This window comes from Chlamydotis macqueenii, chromosome 13 (assembly GCF_036417535.1).
Source record: "Chlamydotis macqueenii isolate bChlMac1 chromosome 13, bChlMac1.mat, whole genome shotgun sequence".
NCBI lineage: Eukaryota > Metazoa > Chordata > Aves > Otidiformes > Otididae > Chlamydotis > Chlamydotis macqueenii.
In genome coordinates this window covers 11,001,261-11,013,402 of record NC_141568.1, presented here as the reverse complement: position 1 = coordinate 11,013,402, position 12,142 = coordinate 11,001,261, and the positions used below count along the sequence as shown (strand labels likewise).

General features: G+C 39.5%; 1 protein-coding gene across 1 annotated transcript in view; it reads right to left on the bottom strand.

Annotated features, from left to right (window-relative positions):
- Positions 1-12,142, bottom strand: part of PEPD (peptidase D) — a 136,235-nt gene that overhangs the window by 39,845 nt on the left and 84,248 nt on the right. The window lies entirely within an intron of this gene.

The following is a 12,142-nucleotide window of genomic DNA, read 5'->3' as shown; positions in this document are numbered from 1 at the left end:
TTCTGTTCCATTTAACTTCAGTTGGGAACATATCCATTAGTTAAAATGTTGCCCAAGACATGGACATAGCCCAAATATTGTAGTTATCCTGAGGAAATAATGGGAGCCTGAGAAGATCCCAGCTTCACATCTTTGCTTGCCAGGCAAAATAAGTGGTGAAGCACATTTAAGTCAAACAAAATGCATGTGAGCTACTATCTTCTCCTGTTGACTAACCAGGAAAAGCTTCTAAAAGCAGGTTCCTTAAATTCTAGTTCAGTAGAAAAAAATACATTTATTTTAACCTGAAATTAGATAATAACTGCTAGTAAACTACTAGTATAAGGGATATTATTAATGTATTTTAGTACATTCTCAGCTGCATGTACAAAATTACCTGCCTGATAATGCAGTCTTAACAAGGGTCAGATACAGGAACAATGACTTCATGTTATTTGGACTGCGATCAAGTGTAGCAGCAATCTAAACAAATTCAATGCACAAATGAAAATAGGCCTTATAGGCATATTGATCTATGGCTTACCATTTAAGAATTGTTTAATGTAGAGTAACATAGGCAATAATACAACAAAGTATCTCCAAACTGTACTATATTTCCCTTTTAGATAAATTAAGTGCTACCTGTCTAGCAGACTGTTTATGTTGTCTATTACAAAACTGAGTTGTGAATTCAGTTTTCTGTTGAATGAAGAAAAAAGTCATTCCAGAAGAACCCTTTCCTCACTCCTTTTTCAATAAGGATGCAGTTATTAATTGCCGATTGCAATGAATGCAGAGATGATGTGTCTGAGGTTGTCTCGAATGGGAAGGCGGCCAGAGGAGGAGTGTTGCTGATCAGAGAGAGGCGAACGGTTGTATGTCAAAGTGTTCACTGATTTAGCTTGAAGCTGATGAAGTCTTTTTTATTGCACAGCTCAATCTCTTTCAAAACCTTCAGAGAGAGAAGCTGATCTTGCTTTGCATTGCTTTGTTGGGAGGAAAAGCAATGAAAACCTACGTGGCTTCATTTCAGGGTGAAAAGTGCATGGTGTATAAAGCAGTTTTAACAGTCGGAAGACCTGAGCACTCTCTAAAAATTCCGTGTTACTGTTTCAATTTATTTTCTAGAATTAGTAAGAAGCTATACCACAAGCAAAAGACTCATAGCAAAAATATTCCAAACTGCTTCTTGGAAGCATGGGCACAGCTCTCCTAAGCGAGGCTTCAGTTCTGTCTCTCTATATAATCTTTCCTCCCAAACATATTGCAAAATACTGTAAACATTATTAACTAAAACTGAACAATGTAAAGTATGAGAAAAATCAGATAACTTGTCAGTCGCTCTACTGACAGAATGACTTGCTTATGCATCATTAATACGTTAGCCAACAGCATTAAAAAAAAAGTTGCTTACTACATCTGTTTTAGAAATCACCTTCAAAAATGACTAAAAGCATTTAATTCCTTTCACAGGGAAAAAGTCTAACACCACGACCTAAAATAATTTTGTATATAAACCAGTATGAAGTCGAAAAGCAGCAGAAACACGTGTCACACGTCGCAGCCTTGCAGAAAGGATCAGCTGGATCCTTTCCCTCCTTACAGGAGCTTCTCAGCCCTGCCCCAGCGGGTCCCTGGTGCCGCTGGCAGCGGCCCCTCTGCGTCCAACCAAACTGGGGTTGTGCTCCCCATGCAAGAGCCCAGGACAGGAGTTTGGAGAAAATATTTCAAGCCCTGTTGATTTTAAAGTGAATACAGGCTTGCAAAGCAGAGTTGTAACTGAAATACTAAACAACACAATGCGCAAAAGCTCTTTTCCCCTCCTGTCCCTCTGAAACAATGAGTAAGATGTGGCCGTGTTATTTTCACAGAATATTGGCACAACAAAATGTAAATTTATAGTTACATTTTTGGCTGTCAAGCCCCCCCCAAAATCAGGCATTTTGATATCGATTTTAGCTTTCTTAACCTCTGACTGTGAAGCATCACAAAACACATCAGATTTGAAAACTGTGGACTATAAACGCCCACAGTTCTTCATAAAGCACTGTATACCATTTTGGAAAAAAAATAAAGCATCATCTTTCTCTAAGCATGTGTTTTACTTTTATAGGCTTGCTGACACTTTTATTGTCAAATAATTCGAAGCTGCCAGGCAATGAAGCAAATTATGGCCAATATCACAATGGGAAGCAATACTTTGTTTGGGGTATCTGAGCCATGAGTATGAATTGTTACAGTCCAAACACCAACCCAACCCAAAGACAAGCTCTCGCAGGCATTTCTCAGGAAGCCTACAGCTAAACGATTGAGCTAACACATAAAACTGTCACCTTCCTGCTCTACAGATCTGCTGGGTCTGTACACTCAGAACTGGATCTCCTCACAATAGTTATAAAAACAAATTATTCTGCAGTTCTTAATGTCGCAGAGTGATGACTGCAGTGAAACCCAGGTGGATTTCCTCCTGGTGCAACACATTCCGGCACAGGGTTGCATTGAGTGTCACCCTCCTGCAGCCCATGTCCTCCCCAGCTTCTGTTTCCAGGACAAAACCTTTCCTTCCCCTGAGTGTGTTTGCAAGACTGGCAATTAGAAAACTGATATCACCATATCTTACCGTGCCCTCCTCGTACTTCAGGTTATAGGTATTAATACTGATGCACTTTACTCAGCGACGTTTACTGAGGTTTTAGGGTTCTGAGCCATTACTAATCAACATACCTATAAGCAGCCATACAGATGAACTGGTGCCAGGCCAGTCCTAGGACAACAGAAACAAAACGTACACACAACCTTTTCCTCCTCTTATTGCAATAGGAGCAAGTAATCTCTGGCTGGAGATTTTATTCTGTGTGGTCTCACCGTACTCTGCTCCAAGTTCCCAGAGAGCACTCCGTGCTTTAGTCTTCATGCAGCAATTTAATGTTTAAGTATTCATGCACTAACAAAATCCAAGCATTTGTATGGTTAAACACTTCTAAGGCAATTTCAAGCTTAAGGGAACTAGGTATCAGCATTTCTATGAGATACATTTTTGGAAACGTGTCAAGTGATTTGGAAATAGGGTGGTTTTATAGCAGACCACAAGAATGAATTACAGTAAATGATATCACAACTAAGAAAACGGAGAGTTAAGCGACACACACTTTTTCATCCACTTGCATCCTGACTAGCCAAGAGTTATCAATTTAAAAAGCAACACCAAGTAAGATAACATCGCAACAGAGACTGCAACAGTATAAAGTCCTACCATACTCAAGAAGGCGGTGTTTGGTTTTTGGTTTGTTTTTTTTTTTTTTTTTCCAAGAGGTGCCCTGCTGTGACCAGCTTCCATCTGACATGGTACAGAGAGAGCCTGTACTGGCTCTGTCCCGAAGTCAGCCTTGGCTCCCTGATTTAAAGGGCAGCTTTTTGTTGTCAGCAGCCCTGCCTGGAGTCAAGAGTAACCTTAGAAAAATGCTAGAGAATATTTTTTGTGTAGGAAATGGGGTTCTGAAAACACCAAGTTTTTGTTAAAGTCTCCTGTTCAAAAGAAGCAGCTGTACCCCACACAGGTAATGCAATTACAGAGACACTCAACAGCTACATAATCAGAGTTCATCTTGCTGCAATTTACATGACCACGTGGCCCCATATTTTTTGTGTTTGTCCTCAACCATGTCTTTTCATCTTGTCTACCTTCTCCATGACTTTCCCATCTTTGTTTCTCTTGTAGCATTGTCTCACTTAAGGCTTTCCCAGGCTATTACAGATAATGGGAGGCTTGTCTCAGCCTTCTCTCACATAAGATTACAAGATATGCCGCTAAGCTTTCCTCAGATAGGAAGAGTATGAAGAAAAAAAAAAATCTGTCGACATTAAATTTTGGAGAGAGAATTGCATGGCTGTACCTCTATAATGCCAACTACAGAGACTTCAGCGGCTGCAGCAAGAATATACAAAAGTTTAAGCTGGCAGGACTTAAAAAAAAAAAAAAAAGAGAGAGAGAGAGAGAGCGCAATCAAACTTAAAAGCCTTATTCAGGTGCTCGTGCCCAGGGTTTCCTCTCACTACAACAGACACAGAGACACAGGCTCCCAGAAGCAGGGCAGCAGCATAACGCGGAGACGAGCAGCGGTAGGTGCGTGTGCCCTGCTCTCCCCCGCCGTCAGAGGGAAGGTGCGCCTCTGCTCTCCTGCTCCATCCCTGCTGCCAAGAAAAAAGGGTTTGCTCAACCAACAACAGTGTGTGGGAGTGTCCTCTCTCACAATGATCTGAGCCAAGCAGAAGAACTTCACATCCATTTATCTCACGCGATACAAGACCTCAATCTCACTGAATTCACCAGAAGATCACTTCCATGATCAAGTATCACCCCCCTTCGACCCCTACATAGTTCACATTAATGCTGTATTACAAATGTTGTTTGCCAGAGCAAAGAGCTAAAAACCTTCTGATTAGCTTGTTCACAGACAAATTCACCCCCGAGTGCCATCTCCCAGTGTTTATGCTAAGCAGAGGGATGTCTCTAACACAAATACAGAACTGGGAACACCGCGCTCGTATTGCTGGGTTAGGAGAAGGAGGCGGCAGCCACAGAGGCATCACAAGCTGCACTTAAAGGAAAGCTAAAATTTGTTATGTTATTAATACTTAGTGACCTCTGCTTTGGCTAAAAGGCTTATACATGTCTGGCAGTAGGCAACCTCATAGGCTGAATTAACCAGCACTAACAGAACACATATTCAATTAGAGCAAAATTATTGTTAATTCTAGTAAATATATTTTTCTATTTTTAATCAAATTCAATTTTTCCAGATTAGCATAAAATTAATATAGTATATAGGTATAACAAAAGGACCGATACTTACACTTGATTAAAATAGTAAATATTAATCAAACCAGAGGAATCAAGCCAAAGGAATTATTTCAGAAATGGATAGTCAGTTGATTTTGCAATCAACCAGTAAGTAGTAGCAATGTACTTTGTATTATTATTAGAAACAAAACCATAACAAGTTGTTTCAAAACTGCAGACTGAAAGGTTAAAGCTAACCATAATTTTTGCATATTATTACAGCACTAAACTTCAAAATGCATAAAAAAAATGCATGAGGCCAAATGAAAATACTAGTCTCATCCACATAAAACAGTTGAGCATTTACATCGGACACATTAATATCCTGGGATCTTAACAGCAGTCCTTTCAAGAAGTAATAAATACCATATTTTGTTCCGTACGATAAATTGCTTTAATAGCAGACAATGAAGTACTTGGGGTGGAAAAGGGAGGACTTCTATTATCTGATGCAAAAAAGATTGGTCAGTTCCTGCTTTTTAATGCAACATTGCCCCCACCTGGACAAATGAATTTTGGCTTATAGGTTGGCATTAGTATGACAAAACTTCATAAAACACAGTGTAATTCCAAAAACGAGTTTGGAAAAGAGTCTCAGAAGACTTCTGTCATCTTTTGTAGCATACTTTTTTCAAGCTCACCTAAGTCTTTTAGCTGACTTATTGAAAGTCTTCTCAGTAATTTCCCAAAATAAATTACAGCCACTCAGTACTCATAGAAAGTCCTTTTATAGTATACACTTACTCATTCCCACAAAAAAGAGAATAGTGCATTTTCTACAAATAATACTGTATAATATTAAGATAAATATGCTGATACAGTTTCAATACAATACGTATAGTGTCCATGCAGTATAAAAGATAAATGTACATAGCTTATACAGAAAATGACACATCTTTTGGTTGCAGAAAACCATATATTATGCTTTTAGATCAAAGAAGTAAAATTAGCAAAGTAACTTCTATTTTACCTAATACAAGGCTTGGCCTTCATGAATAACCACGAACAACTGAATCTGACCAGTTCTTGCAACACGCAACTTTCTTTTGCAATATTCTTCACACACCTTGGAGTGACCCACAACACCAGGAAGCCTGAAAACTGTCCTTTGTCTCTTGTGAGTAATAAAAAAAAGCCCCGAACACTTATTAGCCTCTCTGATCCAGAACAACCCTTCGCAGCTACCTGTACCTGCAGCCAAGAAGAACTTCCTATGATGAACAAAGCTTCTGAAACAACAAGAGGAGCAGCACTAGAAGTTAAACAGATCTTCTGACAACATCAGAAGTTATAATATCGAAAAAGTTATTAAAACATACATACAAGTGCCAAGCGGAAGGCAATAAACCCAAGTTTAACACAACTTGAGTGGAATGCACGTTATACCCATAAAGGCAGTGCTCCTGGAAGGCTGCTGTGCCTTCGCTCTTGCAAGTACAGCATGTTACTAATATCAAAACTTGGGACAATCAGCATCTCCTTCCAGAGAGCATTTATTTAGTGCCCCCTGGTGTCAATATTATTTTAATGCCTTAAATTTGCATTAGGATAATAAAGAAATACAAACAAAAATATTCCTCAGAGTGAAATTATTCTGATAGTCTTCTGCACCACTAGGCCACTTTCCATATCCCCAACTCTTATGATTTGACTAAGCAAATAACTATCTGTTAATATAGTCAAGATATATTTAAAATATTTAATATAGAGGCATTATGCTAAGAGTGTACTTTTATGACAGGATGTGTGTGATTTTGTGACACTAACAAAATTTCCCTAGTGTTTCAATTCTGCTATCTGAACGCACTATAACTATTTGCGGGTAAAACGTGTTTTACTGCCATCACTGAGCTTTTGCAGCAGGAAACGTCCTGCTTCGTCAAGGATACTGTGCTCTTCCCAATGCTGTCATTGAAATCAGTAAGCTTAAACCAGACTGCTAAAACAACCAGTCAAATAAAACGAAAGACATCATCTGACAATCCAGTCTGCTTCCATTTAAACATCTAAAGTTAGTTTTATTTTATAAATAACAGACAGTCCCACTGTGAACACAAGGTTAATGCTCCCTCTCAGTTCTGCTCCACTTCACCAGCAGTTGATGCTGAACTCCCCTGATTTACGTTTTCACCCAAGCCCTCTCAATTAATTACACTCTGGCCCTCATTCCAGGGAAGACCAGCATCCCCCACTAATTCCTGGACCCACAGGTGGCTTCCTCAGGGTGCGCAGAGCAGACACACCACAGCCGCGGGGCTCTGCTGGCGAGGGTGCTCCGAGCAGAGACCTGCCCACACGTGGGGAAAGGAGACCATGCCATGTGTCCGGCAGACCTTCGTTAACATCATGACTTAGGAGGGTATTTAAAAATGTTTAAAATGCTTAGTGGTTCAGCAGAATAGGCAATTATTTTCAGTATTTTGCAATGCCAGAATGGACTAAGTAACCCCCTAAATTGTCATCAAGTGCTCGAAGGTCAGTGAACCTGCCCATGGAAGTTGTTCACCAAGTGCTGAACTTTCACTGAGACACATTTGTCAGATGTCATAAAAACACCAAGACCTGCTACTTGTGACACCCGCAGAAAACAATCTCAGGTAATAGCCATATCCATTTCAGTGACAACTGAGGTCAGGCTTATTTTCTCACATTTCTATTATTTAAGTGTGCACCTCATCATGAAGAATCAATCTTTATTTTAAGATCACAGAAGCATTTTCTATTTGTCAAACACCGCAGGAGCCCCGCTGATCAACTGCAATAAAATAATCAACTCCCGACATGCCTTTGGCATGCAGCAATGCCAGGAATCCACAAAGGCAGGCTGCACAAACTGCTAGGGAGTAAATTGAGTGCAATAAACTATCATTTTCCTGGATACTTCCTCAAAATCAAAACGTAAAGTACATACCTCAGGTTCAGCACCTCCAATGGTTCCTACAACAAACCACTGAACCACAAAGGTAAGAAGAGATGCTTGCCTTGCCACAGGCTTCCCCTGCTGCACCCCATCTACTTTGACAGCCAGTTTTCTCCTTCCCCAGCAGCCACGGTATGGCTCCACGCTGCAGCACTGGTAGGGCATGGGCAGAAGACGGAAGGAAGGACCCAAGGGGATTTGCTTCCTTCATTTTTAAGAAAGCAGATGCTTTCATTTTTCAGAAGGCAGATGTTGATTTGTGAGATCAACTCTTTTCAAAGAAACACATCGGCTTTGACTGAACTTTTTGTGGATGCTATTTCCCAGGGTCAAGTCATAACTTCCAGCCAAAGGCAGAGATCAATTTGAGGAGAGCTGAAACCAGAGGTTTCTCCCTCCCACGAGGTCTCTCTAACCACTGAACCAACCAATCTCTTTCCCCAGTGCAAACAAAACCAAAATAGCCACAAAAGGAGAGATCATGAGACATTTCCCCAGGAAGAACAAGTAACACAGGGGATGTCATTTGACAGACAGGAGCCCCAGGTGCTCATTTGCTCTTGATTTATGCATAGCAGCGGTTGGACCTCTGCTCCTTGAATTTATTTGTTGTTTTTTTTTTTTTCTTCTTGAGTAGCATTTTACATTTCATTCTACTCCCCACTAAACTTTGAAAGGCCTTTGGTTATGCAAACTGGACTGGGAAGGTTGGGAAGGTGGCTCAAACACCTCTGGAAAACTGTTTTGGTTCCTTTCTGGCTCTGGCCTTGATGGAGGCCTCTCATGTACAGGGCAGGAGATTTCACACTCCAACAAGCACTATTGCTCATGACTGCACAAAACGTAGATTGCAAAACGTAGTCACAGCCTCACTACAGAAACAGCAGGCGTCTTGGCACACAATGAGTAATGCAATGCATTGAGACGATGCAGTAAACCTCAGTCTAGGACTCACTTTCAATTCAAGGTGTCACAGATTTAGGATGACAGAAGAAAATCAGTATTTGTACTGATTTGTACTGTATTTGTACATGAGCGTGGCCATATGTCATCACAGCAGGCTGTGATTTGCAACATTCTGAGTAGAAGATGTTATTTAAAGGTAATAGTGAGTGAAGGGGCTGAGTGCCTAGAACTGCGATTCACAAGGGTGGTCAGCCTACCCGTTCATCTGCATGACCTTTCTGACCATGGAGACAACTGACACTTGCTTAGGAAAGTGTTTGGTTTAGACCATATCGATCATACAATTTAAATGTTCACCACATAGATGTTATAGTACATGAATTATTTATACAAAACACTTGCTGTTACTGCCGTATTTACTTCTAATATCAATATAAGTTAAGTGCCTGTATCTACTGAATACCTAAACTTCCCTGAAAATCTTGATTTTTTTCTATGCCAATCATAATGCTTTGTGTTAGTTAGCTATTTTGTTTTTAATATTTAATGGACTGAAAATTACAGCCCTGCTTAGCAGGACCAGAAGTGTGAGTGTCGGTAATTCCCTTTATAGTCCTTGTCTTGCACTGAGATCTTTTAGCGCAGAAGCTGTACCTGTAAAAATGTGGATCACGATGCAGTATCAGAGCTGTAATTCCATACCAGTTTCTTACAGAGGCAATAAACACATTTGACTGAGATTAATTTTCAAAAACAAACATCATAAAACCAGGTTGCTCTAAACTTGCCAGTTTTTGAAGGAGAACTCAGAATAACAGTCTCAAAAAACATTTAAAAATGCAATAGCACAAGTATTTTTGCCTATGGTCTCCTGTTGATACCATCAAATCCTTGTCACTTGCATTTTTAAAAGAGCAAACAATGTACACACGAGTGTTTCAAAGAAGCAAAGCATTAGTCTTCCAAATGTATTTTTTCCAATATTCAGGTGCTTTGTTGAGTGATTTACTGACACTTACTGCACTGCTTCGTACACAAAAACCCTGAGCAGCACATTTCTGCAAAACTCATGAATGTTATTCATATCCACTAAATAATGTTAAGAAAAAGATATGAAATTCTACTGAATAATTAAAAAAAAATAATACCAAGTACCCAATCTTCCAATTCTATTACACACAAGTATAGGAATAGTTAAATTAGATTTATACCAAAAAACTGGCAGAAGCAGAAATAACCCTTATAACACTTCTACCTCTTTTTCACCAAAAGTAAAGGCATTTTTTCCCTATGTTGAGGGCTTCCGAAGATTATCCAACAGAGGGCTCCCAGTAGCTACTAAAAAGCTTAATTGAGAGCCCAATATACGAACACCAACATATACATCTAAATCAGCATACTGTCATTTTAATGACCTGTTCTGTATGCACACACACACGCACCTACACCCAATTTAGAAATCTGTAAGAGCATACAGCAAAACCACCCAGGTAGTGCCTTGCCATAATTTGTATGCTGCTAACGTAGGCTAGCTCAAGATTTTTTCCAAAACACTATTTTTAACTGTGGAAAATGAGTGCACTTTTAAATTACCTTAACACAAACACAATTACATTTTCTTACAATTTCTTTACTCTCACTTGAGACAAATACTAAGAAAACTGTGAGGAGCAAAGTCTGACTGCAGCAGGAAAGGCAAGGGCAGAGTCCGAAGACCAGGCGGTGCTCGTTCATACAGAGCAGTTATTTGCTAAAGCCAGCCTACACCTGACAAACTTCATCTCCTCAAGACAAGGACGCAACTGGATCATTTCAGCAAGAGGATATTTCAAACTAGGTTAAACCTTGTTCTCTTTGTTGCGATGGTTACAAAGCGGGGTCGCAGCACAGTAGTTCTGAAATGCTTAAGTGATCAATGTACTTGGTAAGTTATGCTTTTCTGACATTCAGATATCTGAGACTAATAAAATCCAAATATTTTTAAGATTTTGCCAATACAGCAGGAAATCTGAGTTTGTGAAGAGTCTCGGTATGTGCTCTCGGGGTTTAGGAAGGACTTCAGCCATCCACAAACTGTCCTCAGAGACTGTAGGTAAAAGGGTTCTATATATACAGCCCTCACTCTGAGGTCTCCCCGTAGTACTACTGCCCTTACCATTTAAAGGCCTTAACGTTTAAAGTTACATTGTACATTATTGTTCATTGTACAGGACATCATAATGCATTGTGGTGTATCTTATCTTAGTAACACGTGCTGAGATTTCCTGTAGGCTACACACTTTTTTTAAAAATTTAATCGAATGCCACAGCCAATACAGTATCACGTTGGTGTGTCCTGCCTGACCAAAAAAACCTCACAGCATATTATTTACTCAATCACAATGTGATCGTAAGTCAAAGCCATTGTCTTGCAATAAATTAATGTTAGTATTTGATGGGTCTAGTAAGCTATTCACCACAGATTAAGATAATCCATAAACTGCTATACAAGAAGCTTTTAAAAAAGTTTTTACAGTATTAAAAATAAATTACCTATCTGTAATTCACTAAGTTCATTCTGCAACACCTGCAGATGTGCCTAGAACCTTAGACAACAAGGCATTTTTTACTTCTGATATTCATTTTGTTTTCCCTAACAGCTTTTGAGCTTATCTATGATAATGCTAATTTGCTTTTCTCCACACCTTTACATCCAACTGTGAAAATACACACCTGCACCCTTTTTGCACCCACAACAAAAGTAATCTAATACTTATCCTCCACTGAATATCCGTGATTAACTCCTCAAAAACTAGTTCTGTACTTTTCTAAGTGCATGTTTTTTGACAAAAGTCTTAGGAGGTGAAGTACAAAAGCTATAGTTTGCTATGTTGCATAGCACACAATTAGGTTTGTCGTTCAATTTTTAGCAATGTATTTACTTCTTCATTCAGCCTGCTTTTACCTGCAGTGACACTGCAAAGCATGTGGACATGTAACACAAGTAGAGAAAAAAATTATGGTATTTGCAACTGTATTATGGTAATTCTAAACTCCAAGCAAAATCTTTTTAGACATTTTTGGCACAATACAGAACTAGAAGCACCCTGTCCCTATCTGAGCTGAGATGAGTTTGATCTACTCACACATTCAAAAGTCTACTTTCCGGCTGAGGTGTCTGGGTACACGTAAGCATTTGGAAGAACTAATCCATACTGCAATTTGATGCAATTCTTTAAGAGCAGCCACCGCTCTCTTGACCCTCGGCTCCACCATGAGAGCTGAGGTTTGGATCTGAGGTTCAAGAGCAAACTCAGATGCCATTTTTTGTGGCTGCCCTTGTACTTAAAATACAGTAATTTCTTAAACTAAATTCTAAGTGCCTTTGGCAGGGAGTTGTTTGAAAACAATCTCTCTTTTCCCTTTCAACTGGAGATGCACGTATACAGGACCTCTGGAAGAAACCACACTAGTCTGGTTTGCAAAATTACAAGCTGCTTTAAAGATTTAGACTTTCA